The following is a 26,638-nucleotide window of genomic DNA, read 5'->3' as shown; positions in this document are numbered from 1 at the left end:
CCATCAAGAGAGAACTGGAGGGTTCCTTTAGAATAGTGAAGGGCCATTTTTGTAACACTCTAAAATTGCTGTTTTTTTTTTTTTTTGCTTAGATTGGCCCCCAAAATTCTGAGCTCTTTTTTGTTTAAAATGAAGAACAAAAACTTTATCTGACTGCAGAGACAAGGCAGAAGGAAGGAAGTAGAGAAAGAAAAGGGTGGGGGTAGAGAGAGAAAGCAAGAAAGAAAAAAGAAAGTTCCCACAGTTTCCACTGACCTTTAGTTTTGTGCTGAAAGTCTGGCTTGGATCAGCAAAGAGAATTTTGAAGGTCTTTTCTATCTCCTCTTCCTCTTCATTCCTTTCTCTGACTTGGCACTACTTCCCTCAGCCCCCCAAAGAAACATAGCCCAGAATTTTTCAGAGAGATTTTAGAAGGTGCATCTACCTGTGCAGATCAGGTAGAGAGAAAAAAGCAAAAGCCTCTGTCCTGGGGGCAAGATCAGAGATGCTGACATCAAGGTCCCAAGTATGCCTTAACAATACCTCTTCATCCCTCTCTTCCTCACTTTTTGTTCATCCAAATGATCAAGGTCTCCCCCTTGGAAGAACAGTTTTATTCAGGGGTCATAAAATATTTAATAAGATATGAAACTTAAGTCACTGTGTTCAATTCCACGTCACTGCCATTTTGGCAGTGGTGCCCCTCCCCCGGGCAGCATCCCCCCAGCCCCCCATTCTTGAAGCCCCTTGACTGCCCTCCACAGCAGCCCCAGCTGTTGATTTATCAGGGCCGGCTGGCTCAGCAGTGCATGGAGATTGCTTTTAATTAACTCTCTTCATTTTTCCCAATCTTCAGGGAGCAGCAGCCCTTTAATGATTTTAATATTTTATCTGGATTTATATCCGCCTTATTTGTTGTTGTTTGACTTCCGCATTTGTTCTTCCTGAATCGCTTCCAGACTGATCTATTTGTGTGCCCCTTTCCCCTGTCCCCCAAGGCCTTCCAGGAGGAAGGGTGCTGAAGAAGACCCACCCTCTCTTCCCAAGCTGTCTACCACAGCACAGGGAGAGGTGCCTAGTGTTGGTCGCTGCCATGGTTTGGATGAGAACTTTTGTCTTAGGAATCCCAGTCTCACCTGCCTTAGCTGAAGGAGTTTCTGAGCTTCTCATTAAAGGGAAAAAAAATCTGAATTTTAGAAAATGAAAATTTTCTAATCTCTTTGCCTCTTCCATGTTTGCTGCCTCTATGAGGAAGTGAGCGCCCTGGAGGGTTGGATAAAAACTTCCAGGGCCCGGAGGTCTGTCATCTTGCCCATGCCAACCTGACATAGTTTAATGGAACTCCCTGGAGGATGATGACTTCAGGGCGGAGCTGGAGACAGGTGCCTTTTCCTACTGTTCATGGGGTTCTCAAGGCAAGAATACTGAAGTGGTTGCAGTCAAGTCTTTATGCCACTTTCCATGTCTTTAGCTGTGGCTGGAATTTGCTCTGCAACTGCAAAGACGAGTACTTGTAGGTACGATCTGAAAGAGGGCCTGCAGAGGGACCAGTTGCCTTCTCTGTTTGAGAGTGCCTGCTCCCTCAACCCTTGGTTCTCCATTTCTGCGCCCACTTCTTACACACCACCATCTGAACACCTTCCCACCTCCTACTTCCAGCTTTCTTTTGGCTGCAAAGTCTGCCCCTTCCCCCAACATTCCCAGAGAGGCCCTGGCAGACAAACTTGCATGGGGGCTAGTTTTCAGAACCAACTTGTCCACAGAATACCCTTTTGACATCTCGGTTTGGTGATGTGTCTTTGGGGTTATTCGTTGCTAGGCAACTGCCAGCTAAAGTTTGAGTCTGATCTGGGGAATTGCAGTGAATTGCCCTGGGTGACTTGTATCCACATTTAGGGACTTGGCTTTACAATCCTTCGAATAGGAAGTTGAGAAGATATTTTTCCGTGTGCCTTTCTGGAAAGAGGTATTGGTTTGTAAAAGCCTAGCCCACTGACTGGCACACAAGTGTCTGTACTCACAGTGTTTGTTCTGGTGATGAAAATGGTGATTTCTTCCCATCTCCTTGTATTTATCCCTTGAGGTATGCTAGCTTTGAAAACCTATGATGTGTCAGATACTAAGCTATCTGCGGGATGCAGAGACAGAAACCATGGCTTCTATATCACAGTTTGGTATTCAGGCTACTCAGTGTCCCATTGAGTGTTTCTTCTTCATTTTTCCTTGGCAATCACAGGCCCTTTTGAGAATCCTGTGAAAGTTCTGAATCGTCTCCCCAGAAAAAATGCATATCTGCATCTGATTTTATGAGTTCACAGATGTTGAGGAGCCCATCAGTGGATGCTAGAGTCCATTGGCTCCAGGTTAAGAACCTTAGATTGAGAGATGTGGGTGAGCTTGTTACCCTGAAAGGCTGCTTCTGTGTCCCTGCTCAGAGAAGTCCCTAACCCTTCCCACCTCTCCTTTAGTCTCACCAAGTGGCTCGTGCCTCCTCAGCCCCACTCTGCCCCAGTTGCACATGATGAACACCTACCTGCTCATCTTCCAGACACTTCCAAGTCCCCTCCTCTCCAGCAAAGCCCTTGCTACCCTCAGGTAGAAATGGCCATCTCTGACTTTGCCTCATAGTCCCAAGGATATGTCCCTCCTAGACACTGAAACACTTAACGCTGGTTAGTTAAAATGGAAGGCCCTAGAAGGTTGAAGGGTGGCTGCCTGGGCCTTTCTGTCCCTAGGATCTAACATTGTCCTTGTTGTTCTTTAGTCACTAAATCGTGTCTGACTCTTTTACGACCCCATGGTCTGTGGCTCACCAGGTTCCTCTGTCCATGGGATTCTCCAGGCAAGAATACTGGAGTGGGTTGCCATTTCCTATTCTAGGGAATGTTCCTGACCCAGGGATCAAACTTACATCTCCTGTGTCTTCTGCATTGGCAGGTGGGTTCTTTACCACTGCACCACCAGGGAAGCCCAGGATCTAGCACAGCGGATGTCTGATAAATGTGTGTGGAATGACCGAGCAAATGAAACCAGCAGGCTCTTCCCGCCTAATTTGCTTCCAGCTCTTCGAAATCAACTTGTTTCTCATTCTCTCCCTGGCAGGAATTTGGAAGAGGCAGCAGAATTACTCTCCCCAAATTCTTCAACTTCAGGAGTTGGAAGATAGGCACAAGCTTACCTTGCTTGCATGTGGCATGTGAGGCTGTGATGGCTGTCAGCGTCATTTATTCCAGCCCCTTGATTTTTCACCACTTCATCCTTGTGGATCTAAAAAACTTGGCTTTCCTTCTCTTTGGTCTTGGGAATTAAAGGCAAGTCTTTTTACTCTGCCTTCTTTCAGGGATTAACTAACCCGGGGCTTGCGAGTAGCCACTGATAAATCAACCGTACTTTTATTAAGTGCCTACTTTGTGCTCAGCTGTGTATGGGATTTCCTTTAGCCTTATTTATACCTGAGGATTCTTATGGGTTTTTAAGATGGAAGAGATCAGGAGGTGCTAGTACTACAGTGGTTTGACCCAAAGTTGGGGTCCCGTGAGAGCCTATTGCCTGCCTTCTTGAGCTTTGAAGGTGACTGTGGCCCAGCCGCTGTTTTCGGGTGTATATTCTTCAAGAAATTTTCCTGTACTTTAATCATGCCTATGTAGATATAACTTTCCCTATGACTCTATCCCAAACATATTCAATGCAGGTAAATTTATTTGGGGGATCATGTTGTTGTTGCCGTTCAGTCGCTCAGTTGTGTCTGACTCTGTGAGACCCCATGGACTGCAACACCCCAGGCTTCCCTGTCCTTCCATCTCCTGGAGTTTGCTCAAACCATGTCCGTTGAGTCGGTGATGCCATCCAACCAGCTCATCCTCTGTCATCCTCTTCTCCTGCCTTCAATCTTTCCCAGCATCAGGGTCTTTTCTAATGAGTTGGCTCTTCGTATCAGGTGGCCAAAGTATTGGGGCTTCAGCTTCAGCATCAGTCCTTCCAGTGACTATTCAGGGTTGATTTCCTTTAGGATTGACTGGTTTGATCTCCTTGGGGATCATGGGAAGGCCTTTATTCTTCATATTGAGAGAGAGAAAAATCTCTGTCCTCATAACTCTTGCTGCTTTTCCACCCTCCAGATCATTCAGTGTTGCGGCCCTGGAGAGGCCTGGTTCTGAGTCAGGAGGATGGTGAAGGCCAGAGGTGGAGACAGGCTATTCAAGTCCAGTTTTAATCAGTCTTCGTCCACCAGACATCCTTCAGTGTGGAGAGCTAGGCAGAAAATGCTGATGGTGCACAAAGTACAGGCTGGAGGAGCAGAATCCTACCAAAAAGTTTGTGAATTCAGAGGGGTCACACCACACCAGCACCTACTCTGAAAGTGAACTCGCCTTCCATCCTGGGTGGAGCCCTTTGGTACAGAGGGCGCACGTGGGCCTGTCCAGTTCCTCGTGCTTATTTCCTTTCTGGGCAGCCATCCCAGTGTAACAGACACTTATACATATTCTGTCCTCATTTTATCTAATTACACACATCTCTGGGGGATGGGAAACAGGTTTGGATCATTTGCTTTTAGGTCAGTTATGCACAGGGTAGCTGAGATGAGCAATGATCTACGGAGTTCGATGAAATTCGGGAAGCTCCCAGAGTTCCCTGGTCCGCAGCACACCAGGGGGCATTGTTTGCCATCTCAGGGGCTGGAGATCCCATTCAGCACAGGGGAGGGATGGAGCCTGGCCGGTTCGTGAGTCTGAATGTAGGAACCTTTCTGAGATTGAGCTCACTTTTGCTATCCTTGGAGAAACAGGATTCCCTTATTATTTGATGATCAGCTTAACTGAGAGGGGGGCTTCCCCAGTGGCTGAGTGGTAGAGAATCTGCCTGCCATGCAGGAGCTTCAGGAGACACGGGTTTGATCCCTGGGTCAGGAAGGTCCCCTGGAGGAGGAAATGGCAGCGTACTCCAGCATCCTTGCCTGGAGAATCCCATGGACAGAGGAGCCTGGCGGGCCACGGTCCATAGGGTCTCAAAGAGTCGGACACGATTGAAGCAACCTAGCATGCACGCACTCATGCTAACTGTGAGGACCCAATTCTATAGGTCCCTCTTCTGGTGATCATTTGTGTTCACTCATTATCTGCCTAGTATGTGTTCAGTTTCCTGAGAAATACAGAACAAAAGAAGCTCTGATCAATGCAATAGTCTCTAACATTGCCCAGTGTTTCCAAGAGTTCCTTGTCTTCTTTGCAACGTAGATGAATTGGTCTGGACAATACAATAGCTCTGGAAGGTCCATACCTTTCTCCACAAACCAGAGCTGGCAGCCGTGGGCAGTCCAGCTTCCTGGCATCTCTCCTCCAGGCTCTATGGTAGCTTTTCAAATACCCAGGAAGGAAGTGAAAGTGAAAGTCACTCAGTCTACTCTTTGTGACCCCATAAACTATACAGTCCATGGAATTCTCCAGGCAAGAATACTGAAGTGGGTAGCCTTTCCCTTCTCCAGTGGATCTTCCCAACCCAGGGATCGAACCAGGTCTCCTGCATTGCAAGCAGATTCTTTACCAGCTGAGCCACAAAGGAAGCCCCTAGAAAGGAAAAGCCCACTGGTTACTCTTTTGTTTTCTTTTGCTTTCTGCTTTTTATTTCATTTCTTGACTCAGACCTAAGGCTCCCCAGCGCTCTGGGAGCCCTAGATCGAGGAATAACCAATGTGATGCTTCATACCAAGCTCTGCACCTCTAGCTTGGATTTCCTTCTGACCTCTTGTCCTCTTCGTCTGCACCCCACTGACATCCTTCTCCTTTGCCCTGTGCATCACACCTTGATCAAAAAGTGTTGAAGAGGCACAAAAGGAAGGAAAGAGTATTCTATCTAGTCCCCGGGAGGGCACACTCATTCTCATCAATGGGGGAGCAGGGAGTGGGGCGGAGGAAAAGGCGAAGCTTGCACACAGCAAATGGTGAGAAGCGGGAGAGAGGAAACAGGGACCATGAGGTTTCCTGGTGGGAAGAACTGTGCTCAGTGGGCAGTTCAGCCTCTGAGGGGGTCTGTGAAATTGGAGGAGAGAAAGCGGCCCTGCAATGGGGATGTGTCAGAGAAGGTTTCAGGGAGGAGGTGGCTTTGAGCTGAGTTTGGAGGGGCAGAGGGATCTGGTGAGGCTTAGGAGCGGTGGAGGGTGAGGATAGGGAAGGACGGGCACGAAAGGGATGTGAACAAAGATTTGGGAAGCATCTGAGTGACTCTTTAGAGAATCTTCTTCCTTTGTGGTGGTGTGAGTTGGAGGGGAAGGGCCAGTTGAGAAGGAATGTGTGGAGGACAGCAAATGGGTCCATTTGGCTGGATGGGAGTGGGGGTCCATGAAAGTGAAAGTGTTTGTGACTCAGTCCTCCCCGACTCTTTGCAACCCCATGGATTGTAACCCACTGGGCTCATCTGTCCATGGGATTTCCCAGGCAAGAATACTGGAGTGGAAGAAGTAGAGAAGGCCATTCTCTTCTCCAGGGGATCTTCCTGGCCCAGGGATTGAACCTGGCTCTCCGGCATTACAAGTGGATTCTTTGCCGTCGGAGCTACCAGGAAAGTAGGAGTCCATGAATAGAAGGTAAAAAAGGGGAAATAGCCTGGGGCCAGGTTTGTCTGAGTGGAGCCACAGTTTGGCAGCCAGTTTCTGGGAAGAATTGAACACTTCAGAGGTTGAAAGAGAAGCTTCAGGGGGAGGTAGTGGGTTGTCATTATGTGTCCCTCAGCAGGAGGATTGTCATCTGCAGGGACTCTGTCTCACTCATCCCTTGGTTCCTTGGTTATGTGTTCTGGGTTTTTCCCAGGGCACCCCCAGAGGAGGTAAGGCAGAGGAAGACTCTAGGGGGCCTGGGCTGGTATGAGCCCCCCACCTCAGCAGGTATAGGACAGCCTTGGTTAGCCATCCAGGCAGGTATGCCAAGTGAGGCAGGATGATGGGATAAAGCCCATCCAAGTGCTGGATCTAGAAGTCTTTCCTCTTCTCTATGCTTTATCACCACCCCCTTTCTTTAGAAAAACAAGGAAAACCGCCCATAAATGGTTATAAGTAAAACATACAAGTCCATTCTAGGGAGGAAAACATAAGCACTGACCCTCATAGCACAATCACAGTCTGGTGCTCCTAGGATTAGTCTCACGGTTCAAATGGGAGTGGGGTGGGGGTGGGGGCAGTGAGGCTGCAAGTCTCTAAGACTGTGTTTCTTCCCCCGGGGATGGAGGTAGTTTATTTTGAAGGTAGTTCTTTTCCACTCCTACCCAGGCCCCCCGTACTCATTCAAACTGCCCACCCAATGCCCACTCCCTCCTGCTGAAAGGCCTGGGCCCCGGGGAGCTTTATTGATAGGCTTGTGTTACCCCAGTCCTCCCTGTCCTAGGGAGTGAGAGGGTGGTGAGCAGTGGCCATGTGGCTGGAGAGTCTGGGTCACATCCAAGCCCGGTGACTGTGGGCAGGATCTCTTACCCCTCTGTGCCTCAAAGTCCTCATCTGTCAAGTGGGAGAGATGGTGCCTGCCTTTGGAGGGTTGTTGGAAGAATCAAACAAATTTATATACATTCAGGGTTAGAAGAGTTGGGCATCTTACCCTCTTAATATTAATAGATGTTGGCAGTGACTCTGCTTTTCTATCTGCAAAATGCAGACACACTAGCTGATATTTTCCCACACTGGCATCTTAAGGAAAATGAGATAGTAAGTAGGAGAAGCTCGATTTTCTTAGCAGAAAGAAGTTCTAGAATTCAATGGTGTTACTGTCAGTAACTCTTGGAACCAATGTGCCAGGAGAGACTTTGAGAGGGATTTATCTCTGGGATGCTTTGTCCAGGAGCTCAGGTTATTGCATGCTGCTGGACAGGTGCTGATCTTGGGTCTTTCTGAGAAGGAACAGAATTGCACAGATGCAGAAATGCTGAGGTGAGCTGTGCTGTGACCGAACTCTGGGCTCCTGCTTCTAGTCACTGCTGCCTCCTCCAAGGGGGAGGCAAGTGCTTCCTGCCTGAATGGGCTCTGCCCTGGAAAAGGGCTTCAACAGCCTTCAGACCAAAGTGGGTGAGGGTGGGAGCGGGTCTGTGTGCTTCTTGCCCGTGTGGCCTGCCGCCCCTTTGTCAGACACCTTGCTCATCCCGGCCCTCCTGTCCGCGGTGGGTGTGTGTATACATGTTCCCAGCACACGCTTTTTGTAGGCAGCGATCTCTGCTTGACAAGCTGGCATTCCAAACTCCAGATCTTCCAAACACCAGACCCCTATGTTATTTTTAACTGTCCAAAGTTTTTTCCACGAGGTGTAATTGATGAGACTCAATAGCCTGGTCAGAGACTCTAAACTTGAGTTTGTTTTGTCTCCCTTGAACGGGCCTGTGTCCGATGACCAGGCAAAAAAACACTGTTTCGAAACTGACTGGTCTAAATCTTCCCACCCGTCCCATCCCCCACTTCTCTTTAGGGAACAGAAGTGAACACCAAGATAACCTGGGCTCGCCTGTTTCTGTGGCTCCAGATAGGAGAGAGGCAGATCCCTTCCGTCTGTGACCTTCTCCTCCCTGCTCTCTCTCTCGGAGTCCCGATAGTGAGGGACAAAGCTACGTTTTCAGAGAGATAACAGGAAGGGCATTGAGGAGTTGGGCATGCAATCTCTTCTGGCCTTCTTTTTCAGCCCCCACATTCCCCGAGGGGTAAGTCACATTCTCCTCGTCCTCTGGGGACAGTCCTGGACAGATGCTGTTATTTCAGCGTGCCCGACATCTTGTGACATCGAGTGACCACCATCCTTATAACACTGGAGAAGAGTCTCAGCTCTGCACACCCAGGACAAAGTGGCGCCATCTCACACTGGCCTGCCATTTGCATCGTGAATTTCTTCAGCCTTTCTGTTTTTCGTCCACACATCTCTCCAGGCTGTGGTATACTTGGCACTCAAGTTAATCAAGTGTGCACAAGGTACCAGTTATTGTGGCACTGGGTATACAGTGATAAGCAAAACCGATAGAAACCCCATCTTTGTGGAGCTTGTGGTCCAGTTGGGGAGATAGATGTTGATCACAAAAATATGTAAATAAAAGTTGAATCTGTGTTATGTTGGAAGGTCCAGGAGGATAGAAGAGAGTGTGATCGAGGGAACTGTTCTGGTCTGGTATGTTGAGGGAAAGTTTCTTTGAAGAGGCAATGCTTCATTGCACGCAGAGGGGGACAAGCATGTACAAGGGTCCCGTGGCATGTTGGGACAACCAGGGAAGGCTGCTGTGGCTGGAGCGCAAGAGAGAAAGGGAAACTGCGGCTTAATGATAGGGTAAGAGAGGTCAGGAGGGACCAGAGCATGCAGGGCCTTGATGGATATTTTAAGAGTGTGTACTTTCTCCGAAGAGCAGTGAGCAGCCACGGCAGGGTTGAAGTCAGGAAGTGACTTAGTTCCATTCATAGTCTAAAAATTGCCCCCTGGCTACGGGGAGATTTAGCAGGAGAGCCTGGGAAGGGAGGGATGGGTGAGCTTCTAAGAAGGCTTTTCTGGGTAAAATTTAGGAAATAAAAACATGATGTGTATGTGTCCACGAAGGACAAGGCGTGAGCTGGACAAGCGCGTGGCAGTAGAACGTCCCCTTGAACTGCCTTCCCTGTTTCCACTTGTTCGCAGTCCCATTTGGTAGTTTACAGGAGCTGACAGCCCGCCCCCATCCTCGGAGGTTTCCGATACTGGGGACAGGTCTGTTTTCCTCCCAGGTAGAGTCTGGAGCTGTCTCCTTCCCTCTGCTCTGCCTGCTGCTCCCTCCAACTATCCTTTGAGCAACTCAACATGTGGCCTGAGGACCCTGTACACAAGGGACCTGCGTGTGAGTGGTGAAAGGTGGATTCCTGGGCTGCCTCCTGGACCTTCAAAGTCAGAATCTCAGGGGTGAGGCCATGTAGTCTGGTTCTTGTTTTTTCTAAAGTTTGAGAACTGCCGTTCTTCCAGCCCTGCACACTAACATTACATCAGTTACTGCAATGATGCTTTAAATGTGTGTGTGCTGGGGGTAGGGCCGGGGTGGGGGTAGATGGGTACCAAGTGCTTTCAAGGCACAGAAGGTCTTCTTTGGGCCCCACAGTAACATGCTCGAGGAGATAAGGCTCGGGTAACTTCAGTTAACAGATAGCGTTGGTGGGAGGATGGAGCTCCAACTGATGTCTGACTCCAAGTGCTTTCCTTTGCTTTCCTCTCTTCCCACCTCTGGGTAGGCAAGGTTAACAAGGACTGACTTCTAATTTCCAGGTGTAGTTCCTTTAAAAAAAAAAAAAAATCCAATATGTTTTTTGGGGCTCAGGGGAGCCACCTAAAAAGTGAATATCCAATTAGTATGTGAAAGGGTGGAATTCGGTAATTTTATTATAATTATTATTTGTATGTATTTATATGTGTATATATGAATATATATATATATATACTTATTATAACCTTTTAGTATGGAAGATGTCAAACCTGTACAAAAATACACGGAATATCACAAAGAATCTCCGTGTGTCCATCACCCAGCCTGGCTTTAACAGTCATAAGAAGGGTGGGCGTCTTTTCAGTTGTTCAGACTTTGCTCTGTGGTACTCTCATTTCTTTTTTCATTTATTTACTTATTTATTTAAATTTTTGTATGGGATTATAGTTGCTTTACAGTGTTGTATTGGTGTCTGCTGTATAGCAAAGTGAATCAGCTGTAGTAGTAGTGTTAGTCGCTCAGTTGTGTCTGACTCTTTGCGACCCCGTGGACTGTGGCCTGCCAGGCTCCTCTGTATGTATACATATATCCCCTCTCTTTGGGGTTTCTTCCTGATTTAGGTCACCACAGAGCACTCAGTAGAGTTCCCTGTACTATACAGTAGGTTTGTGATGCTCTCATTTCTGTGTCCACTGGACGAAATTCCTGGTAGGGGATCAGGCATCTTTCAAAGCACCCCACCAGCTAATGGCTGGAGAGGCACAGAACTTTTTTTGATTCAATTTGTTTGTCAACAGAACAGCTTGTAGACAGAGCTTGTGCTTGGATCTGTGGATCTAAGAAATACCGTGGAGACCACTGGTAGTTTCTCTCACAAGTCTGATGTGACATAAGAGGCCAGACAAGCTCTGCGGACAGTCCTCAGGCTCTGCACAGTTACTAAGAGGCAGGTCCTCCAGCCCTGCCTTCCTTACACAGCACTGAGGGTCTCTCGACATCTTTGCTCTAGTATTTGCCAGCATGAAGTTATGGGACAGAAACCCCACCAGAGCCCTGGTGGTTGAAATACTAGTATTTGACCATCTCGGCTTTTGCTTCCTCTTTGTGGGAAAAAAGCCTTGGTGGAGTCTGCGGGGTAGCATTCTGGTGAAAGCCCACTGAGCCCACTATGTGCTCAGTCTCCCTTAGCTCTGCCTGCCCTGAAATGCTAGAAGCCCTGAAGCAAAATGTGACAAATTAGCAGGTGTCATAGGCTTTCAAGAAAGGAAGAAATGGTTTCACTGGCCAACTTCCTGGAAGAGGTGGGAATGGTGGCGGGTATTGATGGATGGGCAGAAGTCAGGGAGCTCAGGATAAAGATGCCATTCCTTTAAGAGGGGAACGAATCTCTCAGCACTGCACGTGGACCAGGAATTCTTTAGCACTCCCTAAAGCGGAAGGCTCTGTACTTCACAGTGAGGGGGCTACTGAGACGCAGGAAATGTGCTTTCTGTTCTCCGGGAACTTTCTGTCTAGTTGAGGGACAAGACGAGGGACAAGACATATGCTGAATATTAATATAAGTGGGAGACTCTAAGATGCTAAGATGCAAGTTGACTTGTAAGATAAACTTAAAGAAGAGTGTAGTGGAAACCAGAAGGTGAGTTACAAAGCAGCACGCAGTAGGAATATCAATGGCCGTGGACCCGGGGTCTTACGCGTGTGCGGCTGTGGTCCAGATGCGGTGATAACTGCATCGTTACACGGCGGCTTTTAAAGAGTCATGCTCCTTCCAGCTTGAACACCTGTGTCTGCTTGGCAGCCCTGTGCTGTGTGGTTGCACACATGAACTCATTTAGTCCTCTTAGGAAGCAGGCACTGTTAACTCTTACACAGGTAAGAAAACTCTGAAGAGTTTAAGCAACTTGCCCAAGACCTGAGGCATGGACCTGGGTCTGTCCGTCCAAATGAACCTGGGTTCAAAAAGGAAGTGTGAAAAGCAGCCAGGCTAAGTAGTTGGGAGGGAGAGGGCTGGACAGGTAACAAAGGACCTATTCTAGACCCCTGTGTGAAGAGTGTGGTGCGGATCCTGTAGGTGTTGGGGCATTATTTAGGGTATGGCAGGATGGACATTTGAGGGTGGTTAATTTGCAGGATGGTGTGAATGGGGAAGCTGCGGCAGGAAGTGACTGTGGTCTACGAGGGGGTGGCGGTGGGAATGCGCCTGGTCAGACTGAGTAATGAAAATCCTCACAGCCCATCAAACTTAATTAAAATCAAATAAACACTCCGGCAAACCCATCTCATACCAAGTAGGGTGTCAGGTGAGCTGCAGGGATATAGCGCTTCGTCCTTATGTAATACCTGTGAAGTATGCCTGTGCTTTGCGTCGACAGGCCCCCTTACACAGTCACAGAGTCAGCTTGGTCCTTGGTGCCCCTTCTCTTTTCTCTTTTCTCACCCCTTTCCGTTTCTTCCTGACAGCAGTTGTTTCAGTATTTTGCCATTTACCCGAAATCCCTGTCCATCCTCTCCCTCTCAGCAGATCATTTCCCCCAGACTTGTTCAAGAAAATCAAAGCCAAAAGGCAAGGAAGTTCCTTGTCATCCTTGCCCTCAGCCTCATCATGATGAAAGCCACCTCTTCTGAGGACCCCCCGCCGCTAGCCCACCCCTCTTCCTCTCCCATTACCCTGGTATATTTTTTTCACAGTGCATACAACCCTCAGAAATTATCTTTATGCATTTGTTTACCTGTCTTATGTTTGCCTTTCCTCTTGGAATTTATGTGCCACGAGAGCACAGACTGTACCTGTCTTGGGCACTGCAGCATCCATGGTCTCAGCACATAGTAAATGCCTGGAGCAATGGAAGGTGCTCAGACGTGGAAACAAATAAGTGGATTCGCATGACTTCCGCTGGCACGCATGAGTTGATCTTCTTCTCTCCTCCTGACTGTCCTACTGCCTATTTGACTCCATCAGGTTGTCCCTCCTCAAATTTATGTTCTAAATAAAATTTTCTTCTTCCCCTTATGCTGCTTGTTCCTCTTGGGGTTCACTATCATTTAAACAAAAACCTCAGGGTCATCTTTGGCTCTTCTCACTCCTCACTCCTATATACACTTAGTCCCCAAGTCCTGTTGACTTAACCTTGGCAATACCTCTGGACTCTATCCCCTCATCCATTCGCCTCTCATTCAGGCAACAGAAGCACTCACAGGGATGCTGGCAGGAGCTTCCTAATTGACTTCCCAACCTGTAATCTCTCCCCATGTCAAGTTGTCCCTACCCACAGGGAGAGCTCTGCACTGTTTGGTTTCTCTTTACTTGCACCAGCACCTACTGATTGTAGATCCATCCATCTGCCCATCTGCCCAACCGTCTATCCATCCATGCCCGCATCTGCCCATCTATCCATCCATCCATCCATTCCATCCATCCATTCATTCATCCATCTATCCATATAACTACTCATCCATCCATCCACCTATCCTTTCCATCCACCCATCTATTGCCTATTTACTGAGTGCCAATTGTGTGCACTGTGGGAGGTGCTGGGTAGAGAACTGAGAGCACAGTCTTTCCTTTCATATCAATTTTCAACCTTGTAGGTGGAGACAGGTATACACAACCTTGACCTTCACGTGTTACAGGTGCTTTTTATTCAGTCATCAACTATTTATTGAGTTTCCACCATGTGCCACACACTGCAGGTGCTGGGGATACAGCCAGTCCATAAGGCAAGGTCCCAGCCTTCGTAGAAGCCACATGCCAGCAGTGGACAGAAATGAAGGTATAAATGCTGTGGGGAAATAAAGTGAGGGTGAGGGGTGCATGTGTGTGTGTTGCCCCCTGGAGAGGGTATTCAAAGATGGCTTCATAGAGAGGGTGATGTTTGAGCAGAGACCTGCAGGATGAGAAGGAGTGGCATGTGCATACAGCTGGGGGAAAAGTATTCCGAGCAGAAGGAACTGCTGATGCCCTTTGCTGAGGCCCTGCTGGGCTGGGAGTGTGCTTTGGGGAGTGTGTACAGGGCATGATGAGATACAAAGGAGGGGAGGAATTGCTCTGCTGGACGGGCCACGGGGCACTCCTCAGAGGAGGTACTCCCTAGCATGACGATTCAGCCTCACATTGCACCACCTGTCCATGAACTCTGAGCTTGAATCATGCTAGACCATGGACTTTCCATCTCCGGGCCTTTGCTTCTCTGACCGTCTCTGCCTCCTCTGTCTCCTACGCCTCTTCCTGGTGAACATCTGGTTCCCACTCACCCTTCAAGAACTCAGCCACCTCCAACCAGAATCAGTTGCCCCTCTGTGGGTCCCAGTGGAGCACTTAGCAGAGTGACATCTGGTGAGCTGAGTCTGGGCTGGTCACTTCCACCTGTTAAAGCTCCTCGCATGAAGGAACCGTATCTTGGACCTTCCTGGGTCCCCAGCACCTTGCGCTGTATGGGCACACAGTAGGTGGTTTGATGCGTGTTGTTTTGGAAAGCATCCTGTTTTGTCACCAGACCTCTCTCTATTGACATATGGGCAGACATACATGCCCCCTTTCTACACATCAGTTACTTAAAGTTCCGCAGTTCCTAATGAAAGCAAGAAGGTCATGAAATTAATCTGTCACCCTGATGCCAGCTTCACTCAGCTGACTCATGGCTTGGGAAGGGGTTTTTAAACATGCGTTTCTAATCTCTGTGCTAATTTCTCTTCCCTTTCTCAGTCATCTCCCCCTCAGACTTGGAGGCGGGAGCTGCCTTTGGATCTGGTGGTACCTGCACCTCCTTTTGAATACTTTGCACAGATGTTTTCCAGCTTTGGGCCTGAGAAGAGGGGAGGTGGTCTCTGATTTAGGAAGGGTAAGAGGGAGGAAAAATGAAATGAGGTTTCCTCCCCTCTCGAAATTCATTAGAGCTTATTTATTTGCTTGAGAAAGGCCTGAAATACCTGTTTTGCTATGAACTGGATCATATGTCTGTAAGGGGATTCCAAGATTTTTCCCCTTGTCATGTGGAGTTAAGAATATTTCCAGGTGTCCTGGGATTAATTTATTAAGTCAGCAAATAGTTACTGGGTTGTTGTTTAGTTGCTAAGTCGTGTCCGACTCTTCTGCGACCCCATGGACTGTAGCCCGCCAGGCTCCTCTGTCCATGGGATTTCCTAGGCAAGAATACTGGAGTGGGTTGCCATTTCCTTCTCCAGGGGATCTTCCTGTCCCAGGGATCGGACCTGTGGCTCCTGCATTGCTGGCGCCTCCCTGAGGAAGAGTCCCCAGCAGGAAGTCCCATTTACTAAGTACTTAGCACTATTCTGAGTACCGGACATCAGCAATGAAAAACAAGAGCAAAATCCTGGCCTTCTTCTAGCTTACATTCTAGTGGAGGCAGATAATGGTGATCTAAGTAAGTAAATGACTGGGATGGTGATTAAGTCTATGAGGGGGATGGAATAGGGGGTTTGGGGAGGACAGTTAAGGTGGCCAGGGGAGATTTCACTGAAAAGTGACATTTGAGGGTCATCTGGGGGAAGAAGATTCAGGGCAGAGAGCAGTGAGTGCAGAGGTCCTGAGGTGGTCCTTACTTAATTTGCCTGATGTTTTGCAGAATAGCAAGAATGCCAGTGTGGCTGGAGTAGAATTAGAGAGGGGGAGAGTAGTGGGAAAACTTAGGCTTATTTTTGGAGTTGGGAACCTACTGGAGGGTTTTTACAGCATCAACCTAGCTGCCCAGCTGAGGGTAAACAGATGAATCAGGGGCTGAGCAGGGAAATGGGTAAGGAGGCAGCGGCTGGGACCAGGGTGGTAATTGTAAAGGTTGTAAAAAGTGGCTGGATTTGGAATACATATTATAGATAGGAAGGCAGTTTTTGCAGAAAAATTGGAAGTGGAGTATGACAACAAGAGAGGCATTATGGATGACTTCGAGGTTTTAGACCTCAGCATGTAAAAGAATGGAATTGCTGAGATGGTGAGGATCGAGGGGCAGTGGGCATGTGTGGGCCCAGCTTTGCCCTTGTGAGGCCTGAGATGCTCAGTCAACATCCAGGTGAAGAAGTCCGATAGGCAAGGGTGTGGATGCACCTGTTTTTTTTTTTTTTTCTGGCTGCACTGTGCAGCATGTGGAATTTCCCTGACCAAGGGTGGGACCCAAGTCCCCTGCAGAGGAAGCGCAGACCACTGGACCACCAGGTAAGTCCCAGCACCTGCCCTTGCTGACCTCCACCTGGGGAAGAGAGTAGGACGTGGTCCAGGGAGTCTTACTGGGACCTGGATGCAAATTGGTGGCTCAGGATCTGTACCATTGCCCTTTATTTTTAAAAAATTATTTCTTTAAATCATACTTGGACTGAATTCAAGAAATGTTTACCAGCATTAACTATTTGCCAGGCATTGTGTTAGGTGCTGAGGATAAAACATAAAAGTAGCATTGAAATGTTTTTTTCCTCTTGGAGTTTATAGTCAGTGGGGGAAAGTGTGCAAAGCATGCATTCTTATTAGAACAGTGAATGGTAAATCCACAGTTAATATGAGAATAGACCCTTTGTCTTGATGAATAAATTAAAACCTTTACTCATAACACTCTATTGCTATTATTGTGATAAAAAAAGAAAATTTGAAAATGTTTGTGGTTTTCCAGATTGAGCTTTTCTTGCCAAAACATTGGATCTGCAAGTCTTTGTGCCCTGAGTGCAGGCGTAAGTGATTCACTGAACACTGCTAAACGTTTTCCCATGACCACGCATTTACATAGGAGGCCTCTGGTTGTGTTATTGAGGTCATAGAAGTCGTTCCTGGAAGGGCAGTTTTGTTTTTAAAAACTGCTACAGTCATGCATGCTAGTAAAACTTTACCTAGTTCAACATCAAACATGGATGTGAAAACTTTGCCCAAGTGGCAGCAAAGGGTATAAAAAATCTGATATGAATGTGGCATGCAGTGAGGCCTGACTGCCCTTTCCTTGGCCATCAGTTACTGACCCAGTGATTACTTTGGTCTGGTCTTTGTGTCCCATGAAATCGGGAACTGGGTTGGGGTGGGTGTCTTGCCCGCAGCCTGCTACACACAGTGAGAGGTCGATACAGGACCTTGCTTCAGACATAACGTACCTTTCAAGAACAAGGTTCTAATACAGAAAAAATCTGAACCAAGGATCCAGATTGATAGAACCTATCTTTCAAGTATTGTTGCACTTTCTCTCCATAAATATTTAGAAATGTCTTTGTGAGATACATGGAAGAAGAACAATTATGGGACTTTTTATATAACGTTCCAACCTCAGCATAAATAGAGTCCGAGGTAAAGGTCATCTGATGCCTGAGACTGGCACTAACCACTGCCATCTAGGACATTTGGCTGGGTGAAATTCTATCTCTTGACCTCAGATCACGTTTTTCTTTACTTTGGACAAGATTCCATGTGATTCAAGGGTGTCTTAGAGAATAGACCCCTGACCCTAAGTCTTGGCGCTACATCTCCAGTAGCTCACCCTCTGTGTGGATGGCACTCTTGTCTCATTCACCACTGATCCCCAGCCCCTGACTCAGTGCCTGGCCCAAGGTAGGAGATTGGCAAGTATTTGTTGAATGGATGAGTGAAACCCATCCTGCACCAGTTAAGCTGTTCTGCCTCTAAATAAACAGAGCCTGTTAGTAGCTGACTTTGAACAGCAGTGTGTGGGAGCATTGCTCAGGCACATCCCTTCTGTCCCCTGGGCAGGGGTAAGATCAGATACAGTGGCTTAGGTACCAGAGTATGCCAACAGACCTGATGGATGATTTTAGAAAGTTTGGGGGAATGGTGTGGGAGTGGAAGAGAGCCACAGGAAAAATGAAGTTAAACTGTAAGAGTGAAAGAGAAGAGTTAGCCTAGGGTGATGAAAAGCTTAGGTAGAAAGATTGCTGGCTGGGGACCTAGCTAGCTTTTGGGAAATATTGCTTCCCTGTTGTCCTTGAAAGAGGTTCCTGTTTTGCTGTATATTGTGAAAACTTTCAAGCATAATATAGTGCAGGGGTCCCTAACCCCTGGCACCTCCACTGCTCGCATTATTACCTGAACCATCCACCCCACTCCGTCCATGGAAAAACTGTCTTCCACGAAACCAGTCCCTGGTGCCAAAAAGGTTGGGGATCACTGGTATAGTGAACCTCATATATTCATAACTCAGCATCAGCAATTAGCAACTCAGAGCCAGTCTCACCAACAGCCTACCCTGACCCTCCCACACCAGGGATATTTTGAAATAAATCCCAGATGTCATTTTATCTGTAAATATTTCAGTAGGTCTCTATAAAACACAAGGATTCTTTATAAAATCATAGTCACAATCTCATTGGAGTTCATAATTTCCTAATATTATGAAATATCCAGTTAATGTTGAAATATATATGTCTGTGTATATATGTCAGTCAGTTCAGTTGCTCAGTCATGTCTGACCCTTTGTGACCCCATGGACTGTAGCACTCCAGGCTTCTCTGTCCATCACCAACTCCCAGAGCCTACTCAAACTCGTGTCCATCGCGTTGGTGATGCCATCTAACCATCTCATCTTCTGTTGTCCCCTTCTCCTCCCACCTTCAATCTTTCCCAGCATCAAGGTGTTTTCCAATGAGTTGGTTCTTCACATCAGATGGCCAAAGTATTGGAGTTTCAGCCTCAGCATCAATCCTTCCAATGAATATGCAGGACTGATTTCCTTTAGGATTGACTGGTTGGATCTCCTTGCAGTCCAAGGGACTCTCAAGAGCCTTCTCCAACACCACAGTTCAAAAGCATCAGTTCTTAAGCGCTTAGCTTTCTTTATAGTCCAACTCTCACATCCACACATGACTACTGGAAAAACCATAGCTTTGACTAGATGAACATTTGTTGGCAAAGTAATGTCTCTGCTTTTTAATATGCTGTCTGGGTTGGTGGATATATGTATGTGCATATAAACATGCATATATACTATTGTTTTAGTGGTGTTTCAAAATGAATTTATTATTTTTACAAAAATGATGTATATTTGTTACTAAAATTTCAAGCAGTGCAAAAATGTAAAAAGATGAGAGCAAAAATAATCACTCCAGATCCATTAGATGAACGTCTTTTTAGATACCTCTCTATGCCTGTGTACAAAGAAGAGCAAATAGAAGATGGACTGTCAGAAAAACTTTTTTAGTGGTATGTTAAAAAAGAATCAGTGAATAGGACACCCAAGGATCTTGAGCTTTTGCATAAGGCAGGGCTAGATTGCAGAGTCCATGAGGGCAGGGCTGTGCCTGAGTAATGTTTATATATCCCCTCCCCCATCAACTCAGATGGCATTCTGGTGGTCAGGGACTGTAGTTTGAATTGAGGGGACCCTTAAGAAATTACTCAGTCATCTTATGGGGTAGAATGGCCCATGAGTTGAAATCACTCGCCGAGATCCCACAGCTACTTAGGGTGCGTGTAGGGCTGGAGCCAGAGTCCCATTTCAATGCCCTGTCTCCGGTCCATGAGACTGAGTGAGTGGTAGCAAAGTGGTCCAGTGCACAAGCGTGGAGTCAGACACACCTGGGGCTTGGTTCTTCTCTGAATCTTTCTCGTGACTTCATGGCTGTGAGACATCTCTTACCGACAGAGTTTGCCTACCTCAAAGGGCTGTTGCAAAGAGTAAAGGAGATATTGCCTAAAAGCCTGTAGCATGGTTCTTGGCACATGCATGGTGCTAAGTCAGTTCAGTTGTGTCTGACTCTTTGCAACCCCATGGACTGTATGTAGCCCTCCAGGCTCCTCTGCCCATGGGATTTCCCAGGCAAGAATATTGGAGTGGGTTGCCATTTCCTACTCCAGAGGATCTTCCCAACCCAGGGATTGAACCTGGGGCTCCTGCATTGTAGGCAGATTCTTTACTGTCTGAGCCACCAAGGAAGACCTCTTAGCACATACTAGGTGCCAAATAAATGTTAACTGTAATTATTATTATTTGTACTAAGAGCAGCAGCGGTATTAATAGTTCCATCATTTTCTTATTCTACTAGAATTGTCAACTGGAACTCAGAAAGTTCAGCCCTCTTCCCGCCTCCATTCCTCTCAGGTTCCTGGTTGCAGATCGAACACGGTGCAACCTTGTTCACGGTTCAACTATAACTATGACTTTTGCTTTCTTCCTGCCACTGGGAAGCGAAGATTCTTTCATGTGGGAATCCTTTTCCTGTATTGCATCAGCTTCTGGTTGGCCGTTTGGTGGTCAAGGTTCGTGCGTCTTCTCTCTGTAGGTAGCTTAGTGGTGCTGCCTTAACAAGAGCTTTGCAAATAATTATTCTAAGCTCTTCAAATAGAAATGCCGGGCAAAGGGCTGGGTGCAAGACATCTGGCCTTCCCTGTCGCCCCTTCAGTTTGCTGACTCAGTAGCTCTTCCAAGGCCCTCCTCCAGGCCCAGGGTCTGTCAGGTCACTAATGGAATCTGCTGGAAGCAAATTAACTCATGAAAAAAGGGCTCACAAATCACTCCAGCTCTTGGTGTCTGCCCCAGGACGGCTGGCATGTCCCCATTCACTCGTAAGACCTCGCCTCACATTTCATAGCTCTCTGGGGGAGCCCCACGTTTTCTTGCCTGGTTACTGAGGAACACTGGGGCGGTGCTGGCATCTCAGCCCCCACAGCAGACCTGTGGCCTGTGTGCGTGAGGCGGCCATCTGTGCCGCCTGACACGCCTTCCTGTGTGGGAGGCCTGAGCTGGCTCCATGCGTTATTCACACTTCTGGGTTTGGGTTGGCTTCACTGTTTGCTCCAAGTGGAGGCTAGGAAAAGGCGTGTATGTGTGTGTGTCGGGGGGTGGGGAGCAGGTCTTAAACATGGTCTTTTCTTCTTCCCTGATCACATGAGTTCTTTTCAAAATATTGTCTCAGGTGGGTTGGGAGCCGTGCTCCACCTGGGTCTGTTCGGTCCCCTGCAATTCCTGGGATGTAGTTTCTTGGAGCGGTGTTGGTTTTGGGGGGCTTTCCCGAAGCATGCTGGGAAGTGCTCGCATCCTTCCGGAAGTGGTGGGCTGCTGCTCTCTCATCCTTCTTCCTCTCTATCCTCACCCCTCTCGCCTCCCCCAGTGTTGCCTCATGGATCCCTGAGTAAACTGAGGGTGTTCTGGTGAGGGGTCCTCCTGGCTACAGTTGGGGTGATAAGAGAAGAGGGAATGATGCTCTCTTCCTGCCCCAGAGAGAGGGGTCTGGGGTGGGGGGACAAGATTTTGTGGCATCAGAGAAGCCCAGCAGCATCCTGTGGTAGAAAAGAATTTGAGTGATGGAGAGGGGACAGGACAGTGACCGATAACGTGCCTGGGCTGGGAGGAACCAGAGATGTCCCCTTCCTTGCTCTGTCAAGGGAGACAGTCCATGTCGTGCCTGCCTGGAGCTGTTGCTTGAGATGAGCTCTGTGAGGACCCAAAGAACAGGCCAGGCCTTAGAAGATGCTCATGGAACACTTATTTCTGTCTTTCCTTCCAGCTCACCCAGATCTTTGATAGCAGTGGTTGACCTTAGATTCTCAAATGCCTGACATTTCATAAGAATAGAAATTACACCTGAGTGCAGGAATCATTATCTGGGGCTGCTGCTGACCACACATGCCTTGAGCCATTAACCACTCCCTGACCCCGAGGTTTGACACCACCCACGTGCTCACTCCTGGCCTCGACATCTTCTTTTGGCCTCATCACTGAAGGATGTCCATGTTTGCTTTGGACCAAACTGACACATGGGTTAAAGTGTCAGTAGAGGGGACTTCCCTGGTGGTCCAGTGGTTAAAACTTCATGCTCTCAAAGCTGGGGACCTGTGTTCAATGCCTAGTCAGGGAACTAGATCCCACGTGCCACAACTAAGGGTTTGAATGCCACAACTAAAGATCCCACGTGCTGCAACTAAGACCTAGTGAGTCACTCAGTCATGTCCGACTGCACCCTCATGGACTATGCAGTCCATGGAATTCTCCAGGCCAGAATACTGGAGTGGGTAGCTGTTCCCTTCTCCAGGGGATCTTCCCAACCCAGGGATCGAACCCAGGTCTCCTAAATTGCAGGCGGATTCTCTACCAGCTAAGCCACAAGGGAAGCCCAAGAATACTGGAGTGGGTAGCCTATCCCTTCTGTAGCAGATCTTCCCAACCCAGAAATTGAACTGGGGTCCCCTGCATTGCAGGCAGATTCTTTACCAACTGAGCTATCAGGAAAGCCTGCAACTAAGACCAGGCACAACCAAATAAATAAATTTTTTTTTTAAAAAGAGAGTCAGTAGAGGCCTTTGCTTTCCCTACTATCCCCTTGGCCAGTGGGACTCTGAGACTGTCTTAGTTAAAAGATTCTGTGCAGAAGTAGGGCGAGCTCAAGGAGAGAGCTCCAGGCTGGTACAGAGGAGGTCTGAGTTCTGTATCCCTCAGGTGGCTGAGCCTTCCAGACTCAACCCAAGACCCATATCACTGAAATTCATTTCAATGTTCTGAATCGACCAATACTGCTTCTACTTACCACACTGCCCTAGTCAGTTCCCCACTCTGTACCTCAGTTGCTTTTTCTATAAAACAGGGCTAATAATAACGGGCTACTATCTTACCAGGGGAGGCTTCCCCGGTGGCTCAGATGGTAAAGAACCTGCCTGCAGTGTAGGAGACCTGGATTTGATCCCTGGGTTGGGAAGATCCCCTGGAGTGGGGCATGGTAACCCACTCCAGGATTCTTGCCTGAAGAATCCCATGAACAGAGGAGCCTGGTGGGCTATAGTCCATGGGGTCGCAAAGAGTCCGACATGCCTGAAGCAACTAAGCACATAACACATCTCACCAGGGACAATGATGAGATGGCATATGGGAAATCTCTTTGAAAAGAAGGCAAAGGGTGGGCTCAATTCCTAGTTCCCTTATTTGTATTGTACTGTGTTGTATTTTTTCTTCCTGTCATGACAAATAAGCCATTTGAGAGATCATTTCATTCATCTCACAGATAAAAAGGTGGCGAGGTAAGTGTACATCATCCTTGCTTAATAAATCAGAGTGATCGTCGCTGGCGAGTCAGGACTGGAGCTCAGGAGCTGCGCCCTGGGCCTCCCAGTTTGGTCTCCCCACCACTTCTGCCTGTTACTTTTTCATATTTCATATCAAAGTCTCAATCGTTCTTTCATGTCCTGTGTAGTCTGGGCTCTGATCATCCGGGGACTGCGCAATTCTTATTAATATTAAAGGTGAGAGTTTTCTTAGCCTTCTTCCCTTCGTTTCTAAATCAGTCTCTGGAAGGAGAGGGCAAAAGTAGAACTGGAAGGACGGCTAAGCCCCCCAAGGAATGCTTTCTGGTGTGCTGCAAATGCAGGCTCCCTCTGGTGACTTTAAGGATTCTGATGAGTGAAGTGTGAAGAGTAACTGATTAGCTGCAGAACTTCTGTGACTATTAGAGTCTTGATTTCAGGGTCAGGCTGAAATCGACAATTTGATCCTGCTGCACAGCTCTGCCAAATGCCAGGAGTTCAAGAGACCCAGAGTGTACATTTTCCTTCATTTCAGCCTCCTTGTCACTGATTTGCTGATAATAACTGTATCTAGCAGTATTCGTGAGGAAAACAGATGGAAGTGAAAATTTTGTAAATGAATTGGATTTTCCTGTTGGCCTCATCACTTCAACCCCAGGGTGTTGTGTTTTTTTAAACTTCATTTCTAATTACTTTGCAAATGATAAGGGCCCTTTGAGATTTAGATCTCCATTTCTCAAGCTTCCAACAGCAGTATTCTCTAAATAAACACTTAAATGATGAAAGAGGTTGGTGTCATTTGAAAAGTCCATTCTTTAAGAGAAGAAAAAAAATGATTTTAATAACTGGAGGGATTCTAGCCTATCGGTTGGTTTTGTGAGTTTGTGTGTTCTGGCCATTCACAGGGACTAAGAGTTGGGAGCAGGAGCTATGTCTGATTTGTGCAGAAAGGTGGCTTTTCAGCTGTTTCTCAGATAATCCCTAAGGAAGTCAAGTCTAGAAGCCTCAGCTGTTTCCTAGGTGTTGGAGCTACATTTCTGCCTCTGTCTGATACAGCTTCACCCTCCTCTGTGAAGTAGGTTTCAAGATACTGTCCTTTCTTCGCTTGGATGAAGCAGCCTGCGTGTTGACAATATTGTGACGAAGGTGTGTAATATTTTTTGTAAAAGACAGCAAGCTGTTTCCAAGACTTACTTGCTTACTTTGCAGGGGTATGGGGACAAAATGCAACCCATGGGGGAAAAATGATCTTGGAGTGACTTTTCATTTCATAATTTTAAACATTTAAGAAGTGACATACTGATTGTAAAAAATGCACAGTACAGGACATGGAATGAGAAGAAAAAAAAAAAGAACAGAAAAAAAATAAAAAAGACTTCTTCCCCTCTTACCCATTCTGCTCCCCACAGTTAAGGACACTTTTTGTATCTCCTTCCAGATATTTTCTATGGCTCTGAGAGCATACACATGTATACAGAAGGCTATGTCAGAATAGTTGTTGGTATTTAAATTAAAAAAAAAGTCAGTCATAGGGTGATTTCCTGTATTTCTTTGACTACATGGTAAATTGAGAGCAAACTCATTCAGTTTGTTGTTGTTTAGTTGTATCTGACATTTTTGTGACCCAACTCCATGGACTGTAGCCTGACAGTTTCTGTCCATGGGATTTTCCAGGCAAGACTACCAGGGTGAGTTGCCATTTCCTTCTCCAGGGGATCTTCCGGACCCAGGGATCGAACCCACATCTCCTGCATTGGCGGGCAAATTCTTTACCACTGGGCCACCAGGGAAGCCCAAACTCATTCAGACTCTTTAGGAAAGCCTTTCTATAAAAACTTAAGCATCTCCAACAAGCCTGTTTTTGCACATGGCATGGGTTCTGTTTAGTGATGCATACAGCACATTGTGTACAGCAAAGAAAGCGACTGAAGTGTTGGACAAAACACAAACTAAAAACATTGACCGTAGAAATCCCTGTGTAAGGTTATTGCCTGTGTGTGGAGAAGAGATTGTGGGGTGTTTTTACAGTTTTTTTTTTTTATCAGTGGCATACAACTTTTCCAGGTATCTCGCAGCAAAATATTAAAGGTTGAATAAACGTGTAATGTGAGAATGTGTGATGTTTATTGCCAAACACAGTGACAGGCTGTGATCCTTACGAATGTGAGCTGTGGGAACTTCTGGACTGGTCCTCTTGAGATGGAGAGACCAGCCAGGTGGGGGATGGCCTTGGAGTGCACACGCAAATCCAACCCCTCCCCCTTTCAAGAGACAGGGTGGGGGTGCCCAAACCGGCTCGGTGTGGCAAATTGGATCCAGATTTCAGTTTTCCCCCTCCGTGTTCAACCTAGGCGCTAATGAAGGGGTTTTAAGCCCAAGTCCAATCATTTGAACTCTGGTTCCCAGCTTGGTGTACACAGAGCCATGATCAGGGCTCTCACCCTGTTTCACTTTGCAGCTTCCTCTGGAATGGGAGCCTTGGGGGACACCCTCAGAAGCAGTGGCTCCTTGGCAGCCTCCTCCGTCGCCCTGATTCTGTAGGTTCATCCATCTCCTGCAACTTGACTCTCTCCAGAGAACTGATCTCGGAGCCCAGGGCTCTGTTTTCTCCTCCGCTGTCCCTTCAACTACCTGCGGCCCCTCTTAGCTTCCACATCCTCAAAAGGGATAATGTTCTCCTTGAAAGCGTCTTTTGAGGATTAATTGATGTTTGCTCTATGCTTTGAAGAGAGAATCCTATCAAGTCGCGCTGCTGTCCTCAAAGCTGGCCCTGGTTCCAGCTGGTGCCCAGCCTGGCCAATGAGGATGCAGGGCGTGTGCACCTCTCTCATTGGCTGCCTTTCTGGGCATATCATTTGGCTGCTCAGTACCCACCGTCGAAGGCGATTACCCAAATAGGAGGCGCAGATCCTCAAGTGGACACTTTGTACATTGTACGTTTTTTCACTTGGAGAAAGAGTATTTGCATCAAAATGATCATCCCTCGGGAAGCCAGTTTGTCGCCATCTGTGACATTTTCTCCTTTGGAAATTGTTCTTTTCTCTCTTCTTAAAAAAAAAAAAGCTTCAGAAGTGAAGGAGCAAGTGGAGTTATAATCTGCCATTTCCCAAAGAAGTCCCTTTGCCAGGCCATTTATATGTTAATTGTGTGTGGTTTAGGGAGGAAAAGCATGCTACCTGGTTAATGATAAGCACATTCATCTCAATGAATTCTTTGTTGGAACTGTTTAATTGAAGAAATGGAAACTGCAATCTCCTTATTGGAAAGATCCATATTATGCAGTGTGAGTTAAGAACCTGAGGGTTCCATGGAGAAGATGGATAAAAAAAAGTTAAAAAGAAAAAAAAAAAAAAGATTTGTTTTTAGGACAGCTCAAACAAGGAGTTAGGAAAACAAACCAGTCAAAAACTTCTGAGTTGTCTTGTAGTTGTGGAGGACAAAGCTGGAGGGCAAAGCCAGCTAAGCTGCTGGGGTCCTCTTCCAGGTCCTAGGACAGGCATCAGCATGGGACAAGAGATTGGGGACCTGCTG

At 47.2% G+C, this 26,638-nt stretch overlaps 1 protein-coding gene across 1 annotated transcript in view; it reads left to right on the top strand.

The window, feature by feature from the left end:
* DPF3 (double PHD fingers 3) overlaps positions 1 to 26,638 on the top strand; it is a 295,203-nt gene that overhangs the window by 11,150 nt on the left and 257,415 nt on the right. The window lies entirely within an intron of this gene.

Source organism: Bos javanicus, chromosome 10 (genome assembly GCF_032452875.1).
Source record: "Bos javanicus breed banteng chromosome 10, ARS-OSU_banteng_1.0, whole genome shotgun sequence".
Classification (NCBI taxonomy): domain Eukaryota; kingdom Metazoa; phylum Chordata; class Mammalia; order Artiodactyla; family Bovidae; genus Bos; species Bos javanicus.
The sequence above is the reverse complement of the archived record's forward strand: the minus strand, read 5'-3'. Positions and strand labels throughout refer to the sequence as shown.